The sequence below is a fragment of the Canis lupus genome, chromosome X (genome assembly GCF_003254725.2).
Source record: "Canis lupus dingo isolate Sandy chromosome X, ASM325472v2, whole genome shotgun sequence".
Classification (NCBI taxonomy): domain Eukaryota; kingdom Metazoa; phylum Chordata; class Mammalia; order Carnivora; family Canidae; genus Canis; species Canis lupus.
In genome coordinates, this window is record NC_064281.1 from 43420352 (window position 1) to 43448110 (window position 27759).

Genomic DNA, 27759 nt, shown 5'->3' on the forward strand with positions numbered 1-27759 from the left:
CTCCCTTGCCACATTTTGAAATGTAGCTTACAGAAGCCCCTGCTCTGTAAGGCTTCACCAGGTGTAGGGAACAATCTCAAAGGAGACAGAAGCAAGGCAGTAGGGGCATTGGTACCACTAAGAGAAAACCACAAACTGGGGGAAGAAAAATCCTAGCAGAAGAACTGGAGCTAGAGCTGGAGCCTTTTAGCCTTAGTTTGGGAAAAGGAGAGGAAACTATAGGGTCAAATACTTGGTCTTGTGCTGTTCCTAAACATCCCAAGACTCAGAGACAGCCCATTTTTAACATTCCACTTCTAGCTGTGTGACCTTGGGCAAGTAACTTCCCTGAGTTACAGATCCTTTATCTGTAAAATGAGGAAGATAACTATCCCTTACTCACAAGTTAGAACCTGGATCAAATGGAATCTCGCATGTGAAACCACATGGCATAGTGTCTGACATACCATAAACTTTAAAGAAAATAACAATGGGGACCGTTAATTGAATACTGAAGATGTGCCAGGCCCTCAGCACTTTGCATCCATTACTTGATTTGGTCCTCACTCTGACCTTATCAGTAAGAGCTTTTATTATCTCCACTTTCCAGATGAGGAAACAGAGACACAGAATGCTGAAATTGCTTTGCCACGAGAATGAGGCTCAGAACCTCCAGTCCTTTCTAGGATACCCTGTGGCCCCTCCTCCCCAAAGAGGGCCCTGTCTCAACAAGCTTGAATACCTGAGGCTTCTCCTACCTCTTTCCACAGGAAGCAGTCAGAAAAGGAAAGTTGCGGTGGTCCGAGAGTTTAAACCATACCCTCTTTAGGTGGTGGGGAAGAGGGATGAAGAGAAATGAGCAGAGAGGCAAGAAAATGCCAACCACCAACCATGCAGCTCCAGGCCTGGCCGTGAGGGAATGGCGCCTGTGTCTGCCTTTTCTTCCAAGGCTGGCTCAGGTACTGTCATTGGCATATACCCCATCATTCATTATCCCAAAATTCCTTTCTTAGGAAGCAGAAGGAAAGGGATGTTGAGGAGAGAAAGCAGAAGGGAGAAGAGGGGCGGCAGCCATGGCTACCAGCGGTACCTACCATGAAAGTTGCCCCTGGTGGGGAGATGGCTTAGGAGAAAGGTGGGTATCCAGGTCAGCTCAGGTGCCCACCAACCCCTCCAGCCCCCAGGGCTTCTTTCTGCAGGCCAGAGCTTCCCTTAGCTGGGACCCATCTGCCTTCCTGCTAAGACCTCCTGAGATGAGGGGCCGTCAGCCCAAGCTCCTGAGTGTGATCCAGGGGGCTCAGGCACAGTCAGGTCCCAGTTCCAAGGACAGAGGGGAGTGGCACTGAAGGCAAGGTATGGCCATCAGCTGGTGGACCTAGATGTGGCCACCACCTCTGCGGCCAAGAGCCAGGGTCAAGAGCAGGACAAGAATGAAGACACTGCTCCAGAAACCAGCCAGTACCCTGGTGGCAAAGGAAAGGATGAAAGTCCGTTCCAGCAGCATAAACAGCCCCCCTGTTCCCAGCTCCAGCCTCCTCCTCTGAGCCTGGCCCAACCCCTTCCATAGCTCAGGGGCCAATAAGGAAGCTGGGCCCCCAGCCACTGCTAGAACTCAGGAAAGGAGCAAGGAAATGATGTTTGGGAAAGATAAAGCGAGTGTCTAAAAAGAATTTTTAAAAATACATGTAAGTGAGAGAGAAAAATACCCCAGACACATACACTTAAAAGAATTCCTGAGCTTCCTGAACTGAGCTGACCCCACCCAGCCATCTCCGTAGGTCCTCTGGGCCCCAGAGATCAGCCAAGCTGAGCAGCCTTCAGGTCCCAAAGAGCAAGTAGTCAGTACCACAGCTGGTTTTACATAGCTGGGGGCAAGTGACCTAGAGATTTTCCAGGGTAAAGGTCTTGCTGAGACAGCAAGACTTACAAACCAGTCTGGGTCATATTCTACGGGGTCTGCACTTCCTATGGGCACCTGAGCAAATACAAGGAAAACTTCATTTTCTTTTTTTTTTCTTTTTGAAAACTTCATTTTCCAGCAGATACTCCAACTCCAGAATAGTGGTGCCTGGAGTTGGCATCTCTGTCTCTGCTATGAATTTGCTCTGACCTCTGACAACTTACTGCCCCCTCTGAGCTTCTGTTTCCTCTCAGCAAAATAAAACATTGCACTCCATTGAAACAAACAACCCTTCCAGCTATAGCATGCTATGATGTAATAGTCCTGGGCCCCAGGCCAGGGCTTCAAATGATGTCCTCACTGACCTGTGTGACAGCCAGAGACCAGAGCAGCCCCCACATGAGTTTGTTGTATATCCGAAGCCCAAAGTCAGGCACCAGAGTTTCATTTCTCTCAGGGATTTAGAATTGGGGGCAGGGGGTTCCCTTCGTAATAATCCTGATCCCTGTTCCAGTTTCCCTTGGCCTCTGGTCATGATTCCAGCAATTTCTGGCCCAAGAGGGCTTACATGAGCCTCCTCAGGACAAGAAGTATATCCAGGCCATTCCTTTCTAGCGAAATCATGACTGTAGGACTTGAGAGAAATCATCTCTTCCCTCTGTACTGCCTAGACAAGTCTGGGTTGAGCTTTTATTTATTTCTCAAAAGGCAGGTGCCGTCCAAATAAGTCCAGAGGTCCTCTTTTGGTAGTTAGTACTGTATAGGAAAAGGTTGGGGATTTTATGGTCATATCAATCTGGCTTAGAGTCTCAGCTTTACCACTCACTAATTGTTTGGCCTTAGGCATGTCATAGGGCTTCCATTTTCTCATCTGCAGGCATTTAGTAAACGGCACCTGCAGTTAATATTATCTTCTACCCAAAATAATAATGGGCAAAGTACTCTTAATAGCGAGAAAAGTAACTTTTTCGATCCAAATGAAGATGAAAGAGAAATGACTAGTTAAAAGAAGGTTCAAAACTGGTGGTTACCTGAGGGGAGATGGGTAGGGGGGTGGGTGAATAGGAGATGGGGATTAAGGAGTGTACTTTTTGGGATGAGCACCGGGGGTTGTATGGAATTGTTGAATCACTATATCCTACACCAGCAACTAATAGAATACTATATGTTAACTCCACTGGAATCAAATAAAAAACTTAATAAAAAAAATTAGAAAATAAAACAATGTTCAAAAGCAAAACCTAGTACTCTAGAACAGAGCTTCTCATACTTTAGTGGGCATACTAACAGCCTGGCCATCTTGTAAAAATGCAGATTCTGAGTCAGTAGGTGTAGAGTAGGCTTCAGATTTGACTTTTTAAAAAAGATTTTTTATTTATTCATTTGAGAGAGAAAGAGAGAGAGCGCATGAGAGAGAGAGAGAGAGAGAGCAAGCAAAAGCAGGGGGAGGGGCAGAGGGAGAGGGAGAAGCAGACTCCCTGCTGGGCAGGGAGGCCCATGTGGGCTCAATCCCAGGACCCTGGGATTAGCACCTGAGCCGAAGACAGATGCTTAACCATCTAAGCCACCTAGGCACCCCAGATATGACTTTCTCACAAGCTCTACAATAATGCTGATACTGCTGGTTGGATCACCATTCCTTGACAATACACTAGGGAACACAGTACCTTTAACAGTACACTAAAGGATAATTCCTGGTTGGAAAAATTATCAGGATAAACTGTCTCTTCTCACGTCTTTACTCAGGCCTCGGCGCCCAGGCTCTCCTAATCTTCTGGTCACCGAGTGCCTTCCTCCTTCCACTCAGCTACCCAGTGTCTAACAGTGCTTCCCTGATGAGGCCTGCAGATCCCCACTTCCTAACAAAATAAAGAAAAATGAGTTTGATAATAGTCTGGCCCTCTCCGTAGCCAGGTTAAGTTGAGAAAATTATGACAAGAGGTGCAAGTGTGTTCATGGGACTTGCTGAGGTAGGGAGGTGGGGTGGGGATGGGCAGATGAATCACTGGATGGGCAGGGGAATCACTGGATGAGGTGATATGATAAGCAGGTTGGACAGAGATCGCATATACTTGAAAAATCTGTAGGCAAAGGGACTTAAGAGAGGAGCACAAGCAGTTTGGCCAATTTGGGATTTGGGAAAGAGTCTGGGAGATGAGGTGGGGGTAAAAGGGGCATCCTCTCACTTAGCAGTGCTGAGTTCCAGATTACATGACCAAGTTTAGCCTCTCATAATTTTATTTTTTATTTATTTTTTGTATATTTTTTATTGGAGTTCGATTTGCCAACATATAGCATTAACACCCAGTGCTCATCCCATCAAGTGCCCCCCTCAGTGCCCGTCACCCAGTCATCCCATCCCCCACCCACCTCCCTTTCCACTACCCCTTGTTCATTTCCCAGAGCTAGGAGTCTCTCATGTTCTGTCACCCTCTCTGATATTTCCCACTCATTTTCTCTTCTTTCCCCTTTATTCCTTTCCCAGAGAAGCAGGAGCTTCACCAATCCTTTCCGTATTTTTTATATTCCTCAAATGAATGAGATCATATAATGTTTGTCCTTCTCTGACTGACTTACTTCACTCAGCATAATACCCTCCAGTTCCATCCACTTGAAGTAAATGGGGGGTATTTGTCCTTTCTAATGGTTGAGTAATATTCCATTTTATATATAGACCACATCTTCTTTATCCATTCATCTTTCAATGGACACTGAGGCTCCTTCCACAGTCTGGCTATTGTGGACATTGCTGCTATAAACATTGGGGTGCAGGTGTTCCGGCGTTTCACTGCATCTGTATCTTTGGGGTAAATCCCCAGCAGTGCAATTGCTGGGTCATAGGGCAGATCTATTTTTAACTCTTTGAGGAACCTCCACACAGTTTTCCAGATTGGCTGTACCAGTTCACATTCCCACCAACAGTGCAAGAGGGTTCCCGTTTCTCCACATCCTCTCCAACATTTGTGGTTTCCTGCCTTGTTAATTCTCCCTGGTGTGAGGTGGTATGTCACTGTTGTTTTGATTTGTATTTCCCTGATGGCAAGTGATGTGGAGCATTTTCTCTTGTGCTTGTTGGCCATGTCTATGTCTTCCTCTGTGAAATTTCTGTTCCTGTCTTTTGCCCATTTCAGGATTGGATTGTTTGTTTCTTGGGTGTTGAGTTTAATAAGTTCTTTATAGATCTTGATACTAGCTCTTCATCTGAAATGTCATTTGCAAATATCTTCTCCCATTCTGTAGGTTGTCTCTTAGTTTTGTTGACTGTTTCTTTTGCTGTGCAGAAGCTTTTTATCTTGATGAAGTCCCAATAGTTCATTTTTGCTTTAGTTTCCCTTGCCTTCATAGATGTATCTTGCAAGAAGTTGCTGTGGCAGAGTTCAAAAAGGGTGTTGCCTGTGTTCTCCTCTAGGATTTTGATGGATTCTTGTCTCACATTTAGATCTTTTATCCATTTTGAGTTTATCAATGTGTATGGTGTAAGAAAATGGTCTAGTTTCATTTTTCTGCACGTGGCTGTCCAATTTTCCCAGCACCATTTATTGAAGAAACTGTCCTTTTTCCAGTGGATAGTCTTTCCTGCTTTGCCAAATATTAGTTGACCATAGAGTTGAGGGCCCATTTCTGGGTTCTCTATTCTGTTCCATTGATCTATGTGTCTGTTTTTGTGCGAGTACCACACTGTCTTGATGATCACAGCTTTGTAGAACAACTTGAAATTTGGCATTGTGATGCCCCTGGCTCTGTTTTTCTTTTTCAATATTCCCCTGGCTATTCAGGGTCTTTTCTGATCCCACACAAATCTTAAGATGATTTGTTCCAACTCTCTGAAGAAAGTCCATGGTATTTTGATAGGGATTGTACTAAATGTGTAAATTGCCAACCTCCTATAATTTTAAAGACAACTTGTATGACAGTGGCCTTCTTGTCAGTCTGGGAAAGTTAAAATTCTCATCATCTGAAATCTGGGCATTTTATGTAGAAGGGCTTTGGTATAGTTCTGCCTTCCCATCTTCCCCAGCTCCTCCAACCTCCCCTCACTTCTCTGAATACTCAGGTCAAGTTATTTCGTGTAAATCCGATGGATCCCTCTCTCCACCCTCCACCCTCCACCCCAGGGTCCATCCCTGGCTAAAGGAAACCCAGGGTAGTGAGTATGAAAGGGAATGTTGTGGTGGAAATAAAGACTTCCTCAAATGCTGTGGTGTATGTCAAGGAGTGCCTGGCTCTCCAAGGAGATAGTGATATTTCATCTGATTAGGGCCTTTATATTTCACCTTCTGTTTTCATGTATTCACTTTCACATTGGAATCTTTAAAACATGGGGACACCTCATTTTCTAAGGAAAACTGTGAATGATGCAGGAGAGCTTTGCAAATATTAGGGGCTTAAAAAAGTGCTTAGTACTGTAGAAATACAGTACTTGTAATTCTCTTTCAGAGTGGGCTGGAGAGCATATTTTAGTTTTTCTCTGTATAGTTTAATAAGACATACCCGTCATACTCTTGTTTCTTGTCAAGATCCCAAAGGCAAGGAGGTTGCCAGTGCATATTTCACAGCTTCTAGAAGCAAGGGGAGCAAGTCAAGACTCTGAATAATGAAAGATAGTTTTCCTCACTTTCCTTGTATATACAAAAGGTAAGAGGGCACTGCCAGAGGCCTGAGGGAAACTTCAGGAAAGCACAGAGGTAAAATGATAATAGGTTCACAGAGCACCATCTGTTGAGTCAGCTTCTCCTGCGATGCCCAATTTCCTAAACCAACACCCAGAGTGATAAAAAAAAAGGTGGAGAATGTTTGTCCTCCAGCTCTGGTTTCTATCAGTAATATTTGTAGTATCCCTTGGGAAGGAGATTATGGGAATAATGCAAGATCTCCTTTCCTTTTCCTTCAAGCCAAATGCCTTCTTCAGCTAAACTCTGTATCAGGGATACCACTTTTCAGGAGGATGGTGGAACCCCATCTTAAAAGTTTCCCCCCAAGTTAAGTCTCAAAGCCCTTAGAATTACTTCTGGCTACTCTTCAACTCATCTTCACTACTCAGTACATGAAGCCCTAGGACAATAGCCAACAATAGTGAGTACCCCAGTAGAACCAACAGTACCCACTCACTCTGCTTTGAGCAAACATGACAATGAGGAAGGTCCAATGCTCATCAGAGTTTCAGGACCACAGGGAGTTAGGTGGACAGCAGGAGGAGATGAGGTTGGGAAAGTGATAAGGCCAGATTGTGGTGTTTTCAAAGGCCAAGGTAAGAAGTATACATTTAATTCTCAGTGCAGGGGGAAACTACTGGACATTGTTAAGCCAGGGACTGCCATGATTGAAGTTTTAGAAAGATCTCACCTGGATGATGGATTTAGGTAGGACAAGAATAGAATCCAGGGAACTGGTTGAAAAGGCTCTCGGAGGTATGAGATAATGGTGGTTTGTTCTAGGGAGGAAACAGGAGGGCAGAGAAAAGAAGCTGGAGTAGATATATCTTGAAGAGGTAGAGCTAACAGTACCTATTGATGGATTGAATGTGGAGAGTGAGGGGGAAAAAGCCATGACATTTGGGTCATCTGGCATCTGTACCTTCTTAGCACAAAATTCATTCCCAAAATGGAGTCATTAGTAGTTCTTAAAAAAAAAGTTGGCAGTCTTCACTATTCTTTTATTCAAGCATTTGTGGAGCTTCCATCTACATTTAAGGTAGATGGAAGGTACTATGGGACATGTCAAAATGAAGAAGATAAAATCCCTGTGCTCAGGGAATTTATAATGTGATAGGGGATGAATATAAATACCTAAGTAACCACGAAACCCTAACCAGAATGTCATGTCATGAAGGAGATGCTGACAAAATGAGTGTTCAAGAAAGGAGAAAGCACAAGGACGCCTGGGTGGCTCAGTGGTTGAGCGCCTCCCTTTGGCCCAGGGCGGGATCCTGGAGTCCCGGGATCGAGTCCCACATCAGGCTTCCTGCATGGAGCCTGCTTCTCCCTCTGCCTGTGTCTCTGCCTCTCTCTCTGTGTCTCTCATGAATAAATAAAATCTTTAAAAAAAAGAAAGGAGAAAGCACAGCTGGTTAATCAAGGAAGACTTTATAGTGCCTCTGAGCAGAGACTTGAAGACTCAGTTTGACCTGGAGGAGACTAGAGAAGTCATGCCAGGTTTTGCATAAACAGGAGTGGTAAAAGCAGGAATATGGTGAATGAAGAATGTATGGCTTCTCTAAGGCACACAGGAAGTAAAATTAAAATGATGTAAGAGTATGGGGGGTGGTGTCCCTAAGTGTCAGGGGTAAAGCATTTACTTTATATAACTCAATAAGCAAGAGAGAGGCTTTGCAGGTTCCAGGACAGGAGAGCCACATGGTAAAAGCAGTACGTTAGGAAGGTTTTTCTGGTTGTCATGTGGAGGATGAATTATGTGGCTATATGCTGAAAGCACAGAGAAGGGATCAAGGCTTGCCCAAGGGATACCATCAAAGGCAGAACTAGAGCAAGACAGTGGGGATGGAGCAGAAGGGAAGGACATGAGAGAGGACATGGAGACAGAATCAACAAGGTGGGACCACTAATTAAATGTGGAGGAGAGAACGGGGTTAACATCACCATGAAGCACATGGGAGTGTAGTGGTATCTAGATGGGGAAGTCAGAGCAGGAGTTGGCTTCAGGAGAAATGCTTGACATGAATTTGTTTCAGATGCTGTCAAATTATGTAGATAGGCATGCCCAGCAAACAGCTTAATGTCTGGGCTGCAATGCTGGAAAGATATTAGGTCAGGGATGGACATGGGGTCATTATCCCAAGAGAAAGCAGCCGATGCCTCTGCAGTGGATGTAAGTGCCCAAAGTAAATGTGTACAAAGGAAAGAGGGTGGATGACTGGGTGCCACAGAAAAGCTAGAGTTCAGGTAGGAGAAGAAGAAAAGCTAATCAAAGAGACAAAACAATAAAATGCCATTTTCGATTATATTGGCAATATATAGTTTTAAACTATGTGTCAGCAAAGTTGCAGGGAAATAGGCATCCTTACACATTGCTGATTGAGAAGGGATGGGGATACATTTGCTAGAGGGAAATGTGCCATATCAAGAGACATCAAAATGTTCCTACTGTGCTTGCTTCAGCCAATAGATACTAAAATTGGAATGATATAGAGATTAACATGGCCCCTGCAAAGGATGACATGCAAATTTATGAAGCACTCCATTTTTCTCCTCTGGAATTAGACAGTGTTACTGGTTGGGCAACCTTGTGAATATACTAAAAGCCACTGAATTACACTTAAAAGTAATGAATTTTAGGGTGTGTGAATTACATCTGTTTTTTAAAAAAATGTTCCTACCCTTTGATCCAGTCTTTCCACTCATTGAATTCTATCCTAAGAGAGCAATTAGAGATGCACACATTGATTTATGTACATGAAGTGCCATCCACTGCAGGGATATTTATAATGCTAAAAACAGGAATATCCTAACTGTACAACATTTAGGAAGAGTTAAGTGAAGTATTGTACATCTACATGAAGGAATAATAGTCTGCCATTAAAAACCATATTTCTCAAGACTACTTAATGATCCTGGAAGAGGCTCATAATATAACAGTAAGCGAAAGAAGAAGTATACAAACCTGTATGTAATCAGAGAGGGTGACAGAACATGAGACTCCTAACTCTGGAAAATGAACAAGGGGTTGTGGAAGGGGAGGTGGGCGGGGGGATGGGGTGACTGGGTGATGGGCACTGAGGGGGGCACTTGACGGGATGAGAGCTGGGTATTATACTATATGTTGTCAAATCAAACTCCAATAAAAATATACAAAAAAAAACACAAAAAACAAAACCTCTGTATATAGTGCCAGCCCAATTCAAACAATATATGTGCATGTACATATATATTCACATACAATCATACGCATATTAAAAGGCTAAATACAAATACCCTAATAACTTACCTGTAGGTATTTATCTCTATGTGGTGGAATTAAGGGTGATTATTGTTTTTTACACCTTTAAAACATTTCAAAGCTTTCTACACTACACATGTATTACAGTCTAATGAGAACGGCTTTCAAAGAAAAAAGACACCATTCTACATGAACAAATCATTTACCCTGACAATTGTCCAATACAACTGTCTGACACATTTAGGAATCTGCAACTATACTTGTAATTCCACTTAACTATTTCAAACATCTGGATTTTGCCCTCAGGTAAATCAACCTAGAGCCCACCAACTAGCAAAATGCTTTGGTGCTTGGGAGTGTATTCCTCTGTTTATTCTACTAATTAAAAAAATAAATACTCCATCTGAGAATTTTTTACCTCAATATTAGTCCTGGGAGCTGTTCTTTGCTGTGAGAGGTGGCCAGGGCTGGAATAATAAGGAGCAAGTTGAAGGGAGAGCAGGCAAAGGAAAAGAAAGGTCAAGTCATGGGTCAGCATCAAGGCTGTACCTAGGTGGTTGAAAAAAATTACTACTCAAGGCCTTCTGGGGTATAGTTTCTTCCCAGGTGCCTAATGAACTTGGTGGGACAAAAGTGCATAGAGAGGGGACAAGGCACAGGAAAATCTGGTGGGGGGTATGGCAGCAAGTACCATTTGTCAAGCCATCTAATTGCTAATATTTGCATGCTGTATCTACAGCTCACAAAGAACTTTCATAGACACCATTCCATTTAATCCTTACAACCACCTTATAAAGTCCACTCCAGGAAAGAAGAAACTCAGGCACAGAGGTGAAGTGAATCACACACAGTTTTCTTCACTTCCAAATTCCTGTGTTTTTTTCCCTAAACAGTGGTTCTCCAAGTTTCTTCTATAGATCAGTATCAGCATCCCTAAGAACTCATTAGAAATGAAATTCTGGGGCCCCACTCCAGCCCTCCTGCATCAGAAACTCTAGGGGTGGGGCCCAGCAATCTGAATTTTAATAAGCTCTCCAAGTGATTCTGATGCACACCCAAGTTGGAGAGCCATCACTCTAAAGAATGCTACCATGCATTTTAGAACAGATTTTCAAATGACTTCTTTAAAATACTGGCTGCTGATGCATTACTTATGTGGGGTCTTGTCTTCCAAGGCAGGCTGGGAGCCTCTCTTCAACTGTCAGTGGCTGTGAACATAGTAGAGGCGGCTACCTGAATAGAATTTGGGCTCCAGGGACAGGTGGGAGCGTACTCCTTCCTGGTGAGGAAGGTTCCAGAACCAAGAGGGCAATTCCCTGCTCATACCTTCCCTGTTTGGAAGAGATATGAGCTGGTGAAAAACGGCCATATATCTACCTCCCTTTCTGAAGTTTCTCCCCACAAAGGCTTTCACATTGTTCACAATGTCCTGCATGAGCCCTGGGGAAATTTCCTGATCTGATGTATTTACAAACCCCTAGTTGCTCAAGGTTTTCATTTCTTTAGCTCTCATTTTGGGATTTTTTAAAAAGATTTATGTATTTATGATAGACATAGAGAGAGAGAGAGAGAGAGAGAGAGAGGCAGAGACACAGGCAGAGGGAGAAGCAGGCTCCATGCACCGGGAGCCCGACGCGGGACTCGATCCCGGGACTCCAGGATCGCACCCTGAGCCAAAGGCAGGCGTGAAACCGCTGAGCCACCCAGGGATCCCCTTGGGTTTTTTTTTTAGAGGTTTTTCAAACAACAATTTAGAAAAAAAATGCAGCAATTGAAACAAAATTATTTCCCTTCTGGGGAACATGAACTCCTCTCCTCATGCCTCCCCAACCCACTCCCTACTCAATTTCCTCACTGCAGGTAACTACTCTCTCTCTCTCTCTCATGCATGCACTCATGCACTGAATCATACAGATTCCTTCCTCTTGGGTTGAAGAACAAATAAATCAGTTGCTTTTTTAAAAATTGGACTTGGCTTAAACTGGATTTTAAATTTTGTCAAGGTAATGTTTGTAAAATTGAAACAAAACTCATACATAAAAACACTAAAGCTAAAAGACAGAATCATGGAATGAAAATGATAAAGTATTCAAAATTCTAGCAGTGAACGGAATCAGTTGTATTTTTGTATTTCCCTTTCTACATAGGGACTAGCATTGAATTAATTAATTAATTCATTATTGAGAGTCAAGTAAGCAGTATTCAAGATGCTCAAGATGTTGGGGACAGAGCAGTGAACAAAACAGACAAGACTTCAGTCCTCATGGGGTTCAACTCAATAAATATATAAAATATGAAATATATGTCAGATTGTGATAAGTACTATGAAGGCAGAGAAAGAAGGGTAAGGGGTAGACTGACAGTAGTGTGTTGGGGGGCAATGCTATTTCAGAGAGTGTGGTCAGGGAAGGCCTCTGCTGGGAGGTAATATTTGAGCAGTGGCCTAAATGAAGTCAGGGAAGGAGTGAGGCATGTACTTGAGGAAAGAATGTTCTTACGCAGAGGCATCGGCAAGTGTGATGGTTCTGAGAGAGGATTGGCTTGCCATAGTCGATAGCAAGAATAGCATGAAAACTAATGTGGCAGGAGTAGAATGAATAAGACAAAGAAGGGTAGGAAATGAGGTTGAGGAAGGAGCCTGGGGCCAGGTAACTGGCTCATTGTAAGGACTCTGGGTTTAATTTTAAGAGTGATGGAAATAAACTCTGTGTCTACCATGTGTCTAGTGGCAGCCAGAGTCTAAAAAGTCTGCTCTGTGATCCTTGCCTTCAGAAAGCTTTCAATCTGTCCATTTAGGGAAATAAACCAGAATTACAGGAGACTTGAAAAGGGGTGTGGATTCTTGTTATCTCACCTCTACTTGGTCCTAATCTTTCTTCTTTTTAAAGATTTTATATTTATTCATGAGAGACACACAGAGAGAGGCAGAGACATAGGCAGAGGGAGATGCAGGCTCCCTGTAGGAAGCCTGATATGGAACTCGATCCCAGGACCCCGGGATCACGAGGTGAGCCAAAGGCAGATGCTCAATCACTGAGCCACTGAGGCGCTCTACTTGGTCCTACTCTTTCAAGCCACTGTTAGTAGAAAAGAGCTCCAAAGGAGAAAGAGGCTTGCCCCCTAAGCCAATTTGAGAAGATTCTCCCACTTTAGAATTTAGGCATTTTTATCTCAAAAACACAATGTTTATTATGCGTTCCAAATGGTAAAACATTTCATACTCATAACAGCCCTATGAAGCAAGCACTACTATCATCATCCCCATTTTACAGAGGGGAATATCAGAAGCTCAGAGCGTAACTTGCCCAAGTTACTTGAGTTACTTGCCCAAGATCACAGAAGTAGAAAGCCACAGAGATAGTATTGAAACCCGGGGCACTTGATGGGATGAGCACTGGGTGTTATACCATATGTTGGCAAATTGAATTTAAATGAAAAAATTTTTAAAAATTAAAATAAAAAGAAACCCAGGGAGCTTGGCTCCAGAGCCCAGGATCTTAACCAGGATTCTAACCTGCCTTGCCTACAGGTAGAGATAAAAGGATGGGGAGGGAAGGAGGATGAATCCAAAGCTGAGAATAAAAGGGAAAGCCTCCCAAATGCTCTGGGTGACCAAGAAGAGTGCTGGAGGCCTATAAGAGACTTGTGAGGGAAATATACTGAATTAGCCATGGGGGAGAACTAGAGGAGCAGGCTGTGGGATATCACATCCATTGGGGAGTCCACAAGGAGTGTGAATGCACAGCATTCAAGCAAGAGGGCTTTGACACTGGAGACATATCCTATAGAACACTGAGAGGCCACAGAACTTTAGAGTATCCTCACCTGCCCAGTACACAATACATAACATCTAATAACCTGCGGGCAAAGAAATCTACACAAAGGAGGTCATGTTTGAGGTCTGGCCTTAGAGGAAGGGTAGGGATTGACCCAAATGAAAGGTATTCCTGTAGAAGAAGTAACATGTGAAAATCATGGAAATGGGTGGAAAAAAAGGTTCTGAGAGTAAGATGTGAGAGGAGGGGTGTTGAGAGGTAAGGCTAGAGAAGGAGGCTGGACACAACTAATGTTAATGGGTTTGGATTTTCCCACAGGCACTGAGGAGCCAGTGTAAGATTTTAAGTATGACAGTGGCACGACCAGATTTGCATTTTGGAAAGATGTATTGGTTGGTATTTTGTAGGGAAAAAAGAGGCAGGTGGATCACCTAGGAAATAAATGTTATAATCCAAGTGATCTCTGATTCAGGGATAGAGTGGAGAGGTATATTTGAGAATTGTCTTGTCTGGGAGGTAGAACCAATAAATCTTGGTGTCTTACTGGACAGATGTGAGGAGTAAACAAGAGGAGGGAGTCCAGAATGTCTGCCAGATTTCTCACTTCAGTAAATGATTCAGCCTGTCACCAATACCAGCAGAAGAATGGGGAGAGAAATCAATCCAATTTTACACAAGTTGATTTTTAAGTATTTTTTTAAACAATACTTACAGAAGGCATTCCATTCCAAGAGTACAAAGGCATAAACAATAAAAAATGGATCCCCCCACACTCCTGGGGAAACCACTGTTAACATTTTCTTGTTTATCCCTGGGTAGCAATATGGTATAGTATTAAAAGATTTATTAGCTCTGGAACCAGACTATCTAGATCTGAATCCATCACTGCTAGCTGTATGGTCTTGGGCTAGTTATTTAACATCGCTGCCTCACATCATCTGTAAAATGGGAATTTTAATAATAGAACACAAAAAACGCACATGAGAATAATGTTCAGAAACTTGATGTTTGTGTTTAACAATATATCTTGGAGATAATTTCATATATGCATGTACTTTTCCACAAATTTTTAATAACTGCATAGTATTGCACCATGCAAATTTTGTTCAGTTTTTTTTTTAACCTTTATCCAATTAATGAATACTGAGGTTGTTTCTAATTTTTTCTTTCTTTTTTGGCTCTTACAAATAATGCTACAGTGAATATCTCTGTCCATCTTCACACACAGAGATGATTATATCTATTAGACGAAGTGGAATTACATTCCACAGAATATGCGAATGTTTGTGATAAAAAGTCTCCTGAAATCCAAAGAGGTTATGCTAATTTGCACTTCAACCAACAATGTATTACAGCAATGCTTTTCAAACTCTAATGTGCAAACAAATCACCTGGGGATCTCATTAAAATGCAGATTCTGATTTAGTAGATCTGGGTTGGGACTGTATTTCTAACAAGCTCTGGGTTGATACAGATTCTCCTGTAGGTCCAAGGATCACACTTTGAGTGGCAAAGTATATAGTAAGGTGTAAAAGTGTGTTTCTCTACATGCTTGCAAAAAATAATGTATACTGAATGCTCTGATTTTTGCCATTCCAATAGGTGAAAGTTGCATCTTAAGGTAAGAGTTGTTGCTTAAGATGACTGTTGTTGAGTATCTTTTCATTTATTTTTATAGACCAACATTCTTTTTCTTTGGACTATTTAGGTCCTTTTTTCTCTTTAATAATGGTTTGTTGGTATTTTCCTTAATGATTCTCAATCTCAATAGCTCTTTATATATAAAGGGAACAATCTCCCTTACAGATCCAAAACCTTCTTCCCAGTTTTTTGTCTTTAGATTTTGTTAATGCGTTTTTGTGCTGCTCTACATTTTAACTTTGGTATAGTCAAATTTATTAATTATTTCCTTTATGGTTTCCTTTGTATCTTGTTTAGAAAGACCTTTAATATTTCAAGATAAAATCATATATTAAAAATCATATACTAGGGATGCCTAGGTGGCTCAGTGGTTGAGCATCTGCCTTTGGCTCAGGGTGTGATCCCGGGGTCCCAGAATTGAGTCCTGCATCAGGCTCCCCATAGGGAGCCTGCTTATCCCTCTGCCTATGTCTCTGCCTCTTTCTGTGTGTCTCTCATGAATAAATAAATACAATCTTTTAAAAAATCATGTACTAAACTCTGGTCTTTGGATAAATTTCTAGACCCAATTATGGTCCATTGATCCACATTGGTCCACATTGGATCCATATGGTCCACATTGATTATTCATGTGCCAGTTTTAATTGCCGTAGTTTTATATGTTTCAAAAGGACTGGTCTCTTTCTCCTTTATTACTTTTCTTTTTCAGACCTTTCCTGACTAATCTTATAGATTTATATTTCCATATGTACTTTAGAATCACCTTGGGCATGCTAGATTATGATGTATCTGGGAGACAGCCTGGTAGAGAAGTATAACATTCAGTTGAATCTAGAAACTAGGAGTGTGGTCTTCTCTCTGTGTGGGTATCTGGGAATTATTAGTAGTACCTGAAGCTTCTCAAGAAAAGTTCATAGAATGGGAAAGAGGGCCTGAGACAGAATTTTGGGTTAGTGGTCCTCAAAGTTCAGTAACTCAGACCAGCAGCACCAGCAATACCTGAGAACTTCTTGGGCCCTAATTGGATCAGAAACTGGGGGGAGGGGCACCAATAAGTTCCTTAACAAATCCTCCAGGGAATTTTAATGCACATTCAAGTTTGAGGACCACTATTTTAGGGTATACCAGTAGCTAGGAGACACATTAAGGAAAAAGAACTGAAAATAAGCAGTAGGAAGAAAACCAGGAAAAAGAGATATTTAATAATCAAAGAGGAGAAATTTCCAAAAAGAAGAATTCAATAAGGCTAATATTTATTAAGCAACAACCACTTCCAAAGGGCTTTATATCATCTCATTCACTCATCTCATTTACTCATATGACTCCACAAGGTTATAGAAATCTTCTCACAGATGAGGAAATTGTGATTAAGTAACTTGCTTAAGGCTGGCCAGTTGGTAAATGATTTAACACCAGTGCTATTATATATCAATGGCTACCTTCCTTCCTTTATACTACATTGCTGAAAAAGTCTATTAAAATTGCCCATTAAAAAGGGAAACTTGCTCCTTCCTTTTTTTTTTTTTTTTCAACCTGGAGGACCCGAATGCATCTTGGAACTAGAAGAGTACTGTGGTAGTGGAAGAAGCCAGACTGCAGTGAGGAAATGAGAGGCAGGAAAGGGAGACAATGAACATAAGAATACTTTTCAAGAGCCTAAGGAGCTACGCTGTGAAGGCAAAGAGAATGGTAGTTGGAGGAGGATTAAGGTTAAGGGCAGATGATGTTTTTAGGAGGAAGCGACCACCTAAAGATACTTATGTGTAATTGAGGCTAGTTTAGATTGCAAATATCATTCTATGGGTTTAGAACAATCTTTGGTCCTGATCTCTCATCTAAGCACCACATCAGTTCTACCTACCTGGCAGTTCAACTGTCAGTTGAATCTCCACATATCAATCATCTCAAACTGAGAGAAAGCCAAACAAACATTGGCATCAAGCCTACCTCTTCCTACTTTATCTTTTAAAAAATCTTGTTTATTTGTTTGCTTTAAATCTTTAAAGGTCTGGGGATGCCTGTGTGGCTCAGCTGTTGGGCATCTGCCTTTGGCTCAAGGTGTGATTCTATCAATCCTGGGATTGAGTTCTGCATGGGGCTCCCCACCGGGAGCTTGCTTCTTCCTCTGCCTATGTCTCTCTGTGTCTCTCATGAATAAATAAATAAAACCTTAAAAAATCTTTAATCTTTAAAGGTTAACCTTTTAAGGTTACTGGCTCAAACCTTGTAACTACCATTTACTTCTCTTCTTTAACCTGTGTACTGAATCAGTCACCAAGTACTGGTTTTGAAATATCTCTGCCATTAACTCTTCCAGTCTATTCCTACTGTCACTACACTACATAAGCAATCATACCACATGGTCACCCTACATCCAGTCAACCCATATCAATTTCCCACAAACATCAATTTCATTCCTATTCACCTACTTACAATCCTGTAATAGCTCCCCACTGTTCTAGTTTGCTTTTCTGGGCTTTTTTTTTAAAGATTTATTTATTCATGAGAGACACACACACACAGAGGCAGAGACACAGGCAGAGAGAGAAGCAGGCTCCATGCAGGGAGCCCGACGTGGGACTCGATTCAGGGACCCCAGGATCACACCCTGGGCTGAACGCAGACACTTAACCACTGAGCCACCTAGGCGTCCCCTTTTCTGGGCTTTCTATAGATTATTCAAATTTTCCTCTTACTAATTCCCTACATAAATCTGAAGTTGGATGGGCTTCCTCAAGAATCTCCACACTTACATTTCTCTCCATCCTCTCTTTATGCCTTCCCACATATCATTTAAGAATTCAGCCAACCTCCTCACCCCTCTCTTTTTTGCAATTTCCTTGTGATGCTCTTCTTCCAATTTTCATAATCACTTGCTGCTGGTATCACTCATTTAGACAATCATATATTTCTTTGCTCAACCATTTTACCTATATATGTCTCATCTCCCTCCACTAGAGTTCAGAGCTATATCATACTTCTATGATCACCACCACACTGCTTAACATATTGTTAAGTACATGCTAGGCACTCACACTCAAAAGTATTTATTAAATCAATGAAATTATTAAATCATGGGAACTTGCTCTTTAAAGAGGTATTTGGTAAATTAATTTTTGGAAAGTGCCTATTTCTTTTTTAACTTTCAAATGCCATATTTATTTTTTTCAAACGCCATATTTAAAACAGTACATATTCACTGGCGATATATCCCGTATCAGGTACTGTTCTAGGCATTTTTTTTCATGAAGTACCTATTTCATCTTTACCAGATCCCTGTAAGGTGGGAAATACAACCCTGAATTACTCATAAGGACAAGACTATGATATGGTTAGAGGCTTGCCTAGTATTTCCACTATTTCCACTGAGTACTCAGAATCTACACTTAAAACCTCCAAGTCCGGGCAGCCTGGGTGGCTCAGTGGTTTAGCGCCTACCTTCATCCCAGGGCGTGACCCTGGAGACCTGGAGACCCTGGATCAAGTCCCATGTTGGGCTCCCTGCATGGAGCCTGGTTCTCCCTCCGCCTGTGCCTCTGCCTCTCTCTCTGTTTCCTCTCTGTGTATTCTCGTGAATAAATAATAAAATCTTTAAAAAAGCAAAACAAAAAAAACCCTCCAAGTCCATTGCTCTATTCTTCATAACAGATTCCTTTCTTTCCATTTTTATCTTTAAAACAGAGTCCCATGGTTCTTAATTAAATCATACACATTATTTTTTCTAGAGCCTTGGTGTAAGAAAAATTCTAATTAACAAAATAGGTAAATAATGTATATATTTATATCTCAAGTTTAGTGTCTAATTACAGTTACTATGAGTAATGAGAGAAAGTACTATTGTGTCTCCAAAGTAAGTCTGTGCCACAATGCAAAGGGAGATGAGATGCAGCAGTGTGCTGTATTAACATTCATAATTATGCATCTTATGTTCCAAGAATGAATTGTTGTTTAACAGCAAGGGAAAATGACAATAATAAGAATTATGGCAAAAGCACATAAGGTTAATCAACATATAATCGACTCACAAATATGCACATTTTAGATGTTTTCTTTTATTGGTGTTTATGATTTATTATTTAGAAACACTGTAAACTAATCTACCAGAATATATTTCCCTATTAAAGATCCCTGAAATGAAAACATGCACACATAAAGTGAATTAATTTTTTATGACACATAGTAGATATATCACTTAAGGAGATTTTGTTCCGCAAATGCAATAACCTACACATAATGAGGTGTCGACTTCTTCAGTGATACTTAGTCTAAAACACACACATATATATACAAACACACACTTTGGGGGCAATTTAAGCCTATTGGGAGAAAAAGACTAGATTAAAAACTCTTTTTTTTCCGTATCTCCTAATGCATGCTTTATTAAATACAGCACACCCCAAAGAAACAGGAGGAATGCAGAATACAAATGACAGCATTTTCCCAGTGACTAAGATTGACTCTGCTTCAGGTCAGGAAAGAAGACACCTTCACCCACCAGATAGCTATTGGATGTCCTGATGTAAGAAACCAACAACCATCAGTTAGTTGCATACATCCACACCTAGAACTTTAACTCTCACCCTAAGAGCTAATTAACTCAGTTTATTCTTCCATTGAGGCTAGCAAGCATCCCAGGTCAAGGCAAAGTTAAAGCCTGGGTGACTGGGAAAGACTCAATTATTCTCTCAGACCAATTTACACTTGATTTTGCTCTGGGCTTTACTGGGATGCAAGGTCACAGCTGAGGACAATACAGGGTGAGGTGAGGGAGAAAGCATGCACAGCCTAAGGATTTTTAAAGTCAAACCAGGATTTCTTGAAGATCTCAATTGAAACATTCAATTTAAAGCCTCTGAAAATATTACTGAGACAGAAGCAAAGAAAGTAGGCAGGCAGGAACCAGCTGAGGTGTTTAGAGAGCAAACTAGAATCAGATAGACCTGGTCGTAAGACAGTGAATGTGACAGTTACCTCTTTTCTTTGTACCTCAATCTCTTCACCTGCAATATGGGGATATACTTGTCCCAATACCTCATAAGAGATCCATCATGATTAAATGACATGATGTACTTGAGAGCTGCTAGCACTGCATCTGACCCCATAGTAAGTGCTGGGATAGAGGGACAGAACTAACATTTACAGAGTGTCTATTACATCTGAAAGGAATCATGGTGCTGCCTGACCCTCTTCAAACTTAGGTGGTAGGCACCTTGGTGGAGCCTTTTTGCCTGACTCCAAATTCCTAAGGAGAACTCAGTTTTCCTTTACTGGTATTAACATTTTCAAACCAACTATTGGGTAGAGGACTGAAACAGCACTATCTTAGTGAACTATGGAACTCTGATAGTCCCAGTGACTGGAATTCACCAAAACTTAGAAATGTTGATACAGGGAAAATAAGTGGGTTCTGGAGTCACATACAGAGACTGGACTTGGGTCCTAGCTCTAACACTTATTAGCTATTTGGCTTTAGACAACTCACATGTTCATTCTGAGTCTTGGTTTCTTCACATGATACACATTTTGTAGAACTGTGGTGAGAATGTAAGGTGCTATCACTATTATATATTCATGATCACACAAGGTCTCAGGCCAAGCAAGCTGCTCAGATTCTGGGATATAATACACAAGCAACACAGAGCAGCTTTCTCTGTCCAGCTATGGGAAACCAATGGCCATTGGAAGGGATAACCCTGATAAACAATTGGGAGGGGAGAAGAAATTCTTTTTCCTATGGCACAAGAAGGACTTTCTAGCAATTTTTCTTCTTTTGGAGGATTCATCATAGTAGTGATCCTGAATCACATATAAGAGATCAGCCATAATCCCTACTCATCCTTAGACTTTCATTAATTAAGCACCATGCTTCTCCCAAGAAGTACAGAGTAGCAAAGAATCACACACACACACACAAGGAGAAGGAAAGATATTATAAGAGAACAATTCCCTTTTTATAAAGATTTTTATTTATTTATTCATTCATGAGAGACACAGGGAGAGAGGGAGAGAGAGAGAGAGAGGCAGAGACACAGGCAGAGGGAGAAGCAGTCTCCATGCAGGGAGCCTGACGTGGGACTCGATACCAGGCCTCCAGGATCAGGCCCCGGGCTGAAGATGGCACTAAACCACTGAGCCACTTGGGCTGCCCAATTTCCTAATCTCATACAAAATTCATGCAAAAAACTAGTTTTTAATTTTTATTCAAAATGTTCCATTCTGTTGGAAGGGCCATGGGTACTTTAAGGAATCTATTCCTGAAATGCAAAGACGGACAATTTCAGGTAAGTAACTTTTACTGTGTATACATTTAAGTCAAACAAATTTTATGACTGGGAAAAAGACAAGGGCAGGTGATGTCTTACTCTTTCCCTTAGGTAGAAAACCTGCTCTGTATAACTTCTCAAAGACTATTCAAAGGCATACTATTTACTTTATACTTAACAAAATTGAAAGATATTCTGTACCCTCACTACAGGGGGAAAAAATGGAAGAATATATCTTTTGCATTAGGAGCCAGAGACATAATCATTTTTAGCTGAACAAGGATGCTAGAATGGCCAACCAATGCTTTCCCTTTGATTAGTTGGAAAGCAATCAATGCACTCTTGCTAGATTGGAGCTTTCACTCAAAATAGAAACTGGCCTGAAGTCCAGAAAGCTGGCAGTTCAGAGACAAATCCCCAGAAGAGATCTTGACACTTGCACTGAGATCCAGGTTTGACATACTCATCAGGACCTAAGTTTAAGACTAGGTCTTGCAGAAGCTGTTAAGTAATAAAAACTGGTAAAACATATTGACCATCTTTAGGATTCATACATTTCTTTCATCAGCTAAAAGAAATACTTTTGGTGCTTAAGGTTTGCTTAGTTTATTTTTTTAATAAAGACATTAGAATTTTAAGAAGACTATTTGGTGAGGTGTAGTTTTAGGTTTACAGCAAAATTAAGAGGAAGGTACAGAGATTTCCCATATATCCCCTGTCCCCACAAATGCATAACCTCCCCCATTGTTTACATCCCCCACCAGAGTAGTACATTTGTTACAACTGATGAACCTACATAGATACATCATAATCAAAGTCCACAGTTTACATTAGAGTTCACTTTTGGTGTTGTACTTTCTATGGGTTTGGACAAATGTGTAATGGCATGTATCCACCATCAGAGTATCATACAGAATAGTCTCACTACCCTAAAAATCATCTGTTGTCTGCCTTTTCATCCCTCCCTCCTTCCTCACTAACCCCTGACAACCACTGATCTTTTAACCATCTCCACAGTTTTGCCTTTTCCAGAATGTCATATATAGTTGAAATCATAGAGTATGTAGACTTTTCAGATCAGCTTCTTTCATTTAGTAATATGCATTTAAGGTTCATGGCTTGATAGCTTGTTTCTATTTATTGCTGAATAATATTCCATTATTTATCATGGTTTATCATAAATACATGGTTTATCCATTTGCCTATAGAAGGACATCTTGCTTGCTTTCAAGTTTTGGAAAATATAAATGAAGCTGCTATAAACACCCATGTGCATGTTTTTTTATGTGGACACAAGTTTTCAACTCCTTTGTGTAAATACCAAGGAGTGCAGTTGCTGGATCATATAGTAAGAGTACATTTAGTTTTGTAGGAAACCACCAAACTGTCTTGCAAAGTGGCTGTACCATTTTGCTTTCCCACCAGCAATGAATGAATTCCTGTTGCTCCACATCCTTGCCAGCATTGATACTGTCAGTGTTCCATATTTTGGTTGTTCTAATAAGTGTGTAGTTATATCTTATTGTTTTAATTTGCATTTCCCTGATGACATATGACAAGAAGCATTTTTTCATATGCTTATTTGCCATTTGTATATATATTTTTTGGTAAGTTGTCTGTTCAGGTTTTTGGCCCATTTTTTTATTGGAGTTCAATTTGCCAACATATAGCATAACACCCAGTGCTCATTCCATCAAGTGCCCCCTCAATGCCCATCACCCAGTCACCCCAACCCCCTGCCCACCTCCCATTCCACTACCCCTTGTTCGTTTCCCAGAGTTAGGTGTCTCTCATGTTCTGTCACCCTCACTGACATTTTCACTCCTTTCCCCTTTATTCCCTTTCACTGTTTTTTATATTCCCCAAATGAATGAGACCATATAATGTTTGTCCTTCTCTGACTGACTTACTTCACTCAGCATAATACCCTCCAGTTCCATCCACTTTGAAGCAAATGGTGGGTATCTGTCATTTCTAATGGCTGAGTAATATTCCGTTGTATATATAGACCACATCTTCTTTATCCATTCATCTTTCAGTGGACACTGAGACACTGAGGCTCCTTCCACAGTTTGGCTATTGTGGACACTGCTGCTGTAAACATTGGGGTGCAGGTGTTCCGGCGTTTCACTGCATGTGTATCTTTGGGGTAAATCCCCAGTAGTGCAATTTCTGGGTCATAGGGTAGCTCTATTTTTAACTGAGGAACCTCCACACGGTTATCCAGATTGGCTGTACCAGTTCACATTCCCACCACCAATGCAAGAAGGTTCCCCTTTCTCCACATCCTCTCCAACATTTGTTGTTTCCTGTCTTGTTAATTTCCACCATTCTCACTGGTGTGAGGTGGTATCTCATTGTTTTGATTTGTATTTCCCTGATTGGCCCATTTTTAATCAGATTTTTTTTATTGTTGTGCTTTAAGAATTCTTTGTGTATGTGTGTGTGTGTGTGTGTGTGTGTGTGTATATAAATTCTTTATTTAAATTCAGTATAGTTAACATATATTGTAGTATTAGTTTCAGGGGTAGAATTTAGTGATTCATCAGTTGCATATAACACCCAGCATATTTTGAATCACAGTCTTTTATCAGACATATCTTTTGGAAATATTTTCTCCTAGTCTGTGGCTTATCTTCTCATTGTCTTGACAATGTCTTTTACAGAGCAGAAATTTTTAATTTTAATGAAGTCCAGCTTATCAATTATTTCTTTCATGGATCATGCCTTTGGTGCTGTATCTAAAAAGTCATCACCATAGCCAAGGTCATCTAAGTTTACTCCTATGTTAGGTTTTAGAAGTTATATAGTTTTACGTTTTACATTTAGGTCTGTGATCCATTTTGAGTTAATTTTTATGAAAGATGTAAGGTCTGTGACTAGATTCATTTTTGAAAGACATTTAATTTTTAATAAAGACATTTATTCAAGTTAAACATTTATTTAATTTTGAATTTATTAAATATATGAGGAGGTAAGGCTTATGAATCTCAAGATGAGGGATTATAGCATAATTGAGACTTATGCTTCTGTGGAAATGAAGTAAATAAACTTTCCCCTATTTCTCCCACTAAGTACAACTAAAAACCTTGGATACTATATGTAAAACAAACATAAGAAGATTCTTATCTGGTTTCCTCTAAAACTGTTCATTAGGAGAAAATATTTGCAAAATACATGTATGAAAAAGGATTAGTATCTAGAATATATAAAGAAAATTTAAAACTTAAGAGTGAAAAACAATCTAATTAGAAGAGTCTTAATGTAATGAAGATTTATATTATATTAAGAAGGCAGACTCACTAGGGAACAGTGGTAAGTTCCCCCCCAACACTTTTTTGCCTTACATAGCCGATGTTTGGATCTGAGAAGCAACAACCTGGAAATGCTTGTGGGCACAGACAAAATAAGTCCCAACGGAAGCTTGCTCTCTCTATCCAGAGAACCAGGAAAGGCGTGGCCTAGTAAGACAGAAAAATTTTAGATGTAACTGCTCTACTCCAGCCAAACACCACAGAAAAACTGTGGCTCACAAACGTTAATAGAGACCATGTGGGGAGCATGGTCATGTACCCCAGCTCATGGTAACAAGCAACCACTCCCTATCCATACTGAGGTGGTATCAGAGGAAGCCTATGGAGAGTCAGAATGTCCACCACTGTCCAGCAGTAAGGAGGCCACAGGGGTTACAGCAAGGAGGCACCCTACCTCTCTCAGCAAAGGAGGTATCAGTGGGGATTGAGCAGGAAAAAGGAGCCTCCTTCCTCAGGTATTAATAAATGCCAAATAGGGAACTTGGACTTCCACCTCCATGTGGCAGTATTGAGGCAGTAACTCCTTTCCCCTGCCAAAGTGGTATCAGAGGAACCCCAAAAATATAATTTTTTAAGGTTTTATTTGTTCATGAGAGACACAGAAAGAAAGGCAGAGTCATAGGCAGAGGGAAAAGCAGGCTCCTGGCAGGAAACCTGATAGGGGACTCGATCCCAGGGTCCTGGGATCGTGACCTGAACCAAAGGCAGACACTCAACCATTGAGCCTTCCAGGTACCCCAGAAAATATAAATTTTAAATATGATTCCAAGCTTCATAACATAATACTCAAAATTCCTATATTTCAATTGAAAATCACTTGTCGTACTAAGAACCAGGAAGATCTCAAACTATAAGAAAAAATCAATGGAGTCCAATATCAAGATGACAGAAATATTAGAATCATATGCCAAAGGAATCATCATAAAAAATATATCAATGAGCAATTATAGACATACATGAAACAAAAAAAATACAGATTATAAGCAAAGAAATAGCAAGCCTTGGTAAAGAAATAGAAGATATAAAGAAGAATCAAATGGAATTTTAGAACTTAAAATATTTTTTAAAAAACTAAATGAATAATCTCAACAGCAATATGGAAGAGACATAAGAAAGAATCAGTGAACTTAAAGACAGAACAATAAAAGTTACCCAATTACACACAAAAATGAAAGACATTAGACTGAAAAAAAAAGAAGAGAGACCCAGGGACCTGCGGGACTATAATGAAAGATCTAGCATTAATGGCACTGGTATCCAAGAAAGAGAGAGGAAAGTAGGACTAAAAAAAAGTGCTTGAATAAATAATGCCTGAAAACTCTCCAACTTTGGCAAAAGATACAAACCTGCAAATTCAACAAGCTAAGGAAACTCCAACAGAATAAACCCAAATAAATTCAATACCAGGACATATCTTAGCCAAATGAATGCTAAGGATAAAGTGTTGAAAGGAGAAAGAGAGAGGGGAGAGAGAGAGAGAGAGAGAGAAATGATACCATTCCTCTATAGGAAAGAAAATTTGAAAGACATCTGATTTTTCATTGTGAATCAGTACAAACAGAAGAAAGTGGCACAGTATTTTTCAACTGCTGGAAGAAAACAGCTGTCAACCCAGAATCCTGTATCCAGGGAAAATATCCTTCAGGAATGAAGGGAAAATAAAGACATTCTCACATGAAGGAAACTAAGATACTCATCACTGGCATACTTACTCTAAAAGAATGGCTCAAGGATGTTCTCTTGAAAGGAAGTAACAAAATAATGAATCCTGGAATATCTGAAAGGAAGAAACAACTCAGAAAACACACACACACCTTCCTTCTCCTCAGTTTTCTAAATTATGTTTGATGGTGGAAACAAACATTATAACAATGTCTGATGTGGTTCTAATTGTATATAGAGTAAATACTGAATACAGTTTTATTATAAATGAGGGGGATCCCTGGGTGGCGCAGCGGTTTGGCGCCTGCCTTTGGCCCAGGGCGCGATCCTGGAGACCCGGGATCGAATCCCACATCGGGCTTCCGGTGCATGGAGCCTGCTTCTCCCTCTGCCTATGTCTCTGCCTCTCTCTCTTTCTCTCTCTGTGACTATCATAAATAAATAAAAAAAAATTAAAAAAAAAGAATAAATATTATAAATGAGGGAGAATGGATGTAAAGGAAGATAAATTTTCTATACTTATCCCAAACCAATAATATGACAAAACCAATAGACTGAGATAAATTATGTGTGTGTGTGTGTGTGTGTGTGTGTGTGTGTGTGTATTAATACCTCTGGCTACCAGAAAAAAATCTACATGAAGAAATATATCTAAAAACTATAGATAAATAAAAATTCAATTCTAATCAATGTTTAACCCACAGTAAGGCAGGAAAAAAAGAAAACAGATAAATGAAAGACAAGAAGTACAAAAAGAAAACAGAATGTTAGATTTAAGTCCTACCATATCTATAATTACATTAAATATAAATTGTCTAGATACATCAATTAAAAGACAGAGACTAACAGAGGGCATAAAAATATATGACCCAACTCTATACCATGAAGAGAAATTCAATTCAAATAAAACAACAAAGACAGGTTGAATGTTAAAGGATGGGAAAACATACCATGTAAATAATAATGAAAACAAGGAAGGAATGGCTATTTTATAGCAGATAATGCTGGTTTCAGAGTGAAGAAAATTACTGGAGGAAGAGAGCAACACTGCAAAAGGATAAAAGGGTCCAATCCACCAAGATGACATTAACAATCCTAATTTTATAAGTATCAAACAACAGAACTGCACAGTACGTGAACAAAAACTGACAAAACTGGAAGGAGAAATAAACAAATCCACAATTATACTCAGAGACTTCAACACTCCTCTCAACAGTTAATGGAATAGCTAGATAGAAAACAAGCAAGGATACAGAAGAATTCAATATTAGCATCAACCAAAAGGTCTAATCTAAATTATAGAATACCTCACCTACCTACAGTAGGATGCA

At 40.4% G+C, this 27759-nt stretch overlaps 1 protein-coding gene and 1 pseudogene across 1 annotated transcript in view; one reads left to right on the plus strand and one right to left on the minus strand.

The window, feature by feature from the left end:
* SHROOM4 (shroom family member 4) overlaps positions 1-27759 on the minus strand; it is a 273867-nt gene that overhangs the window by 45362 nt on the left and 200746 nt on the right. The window lies entirely within an intron of this gene.
* On the plus strand, positions 8984-9083 carry LOC112673293 (U6 spliceosomal RNA; annotated as a pseudogene).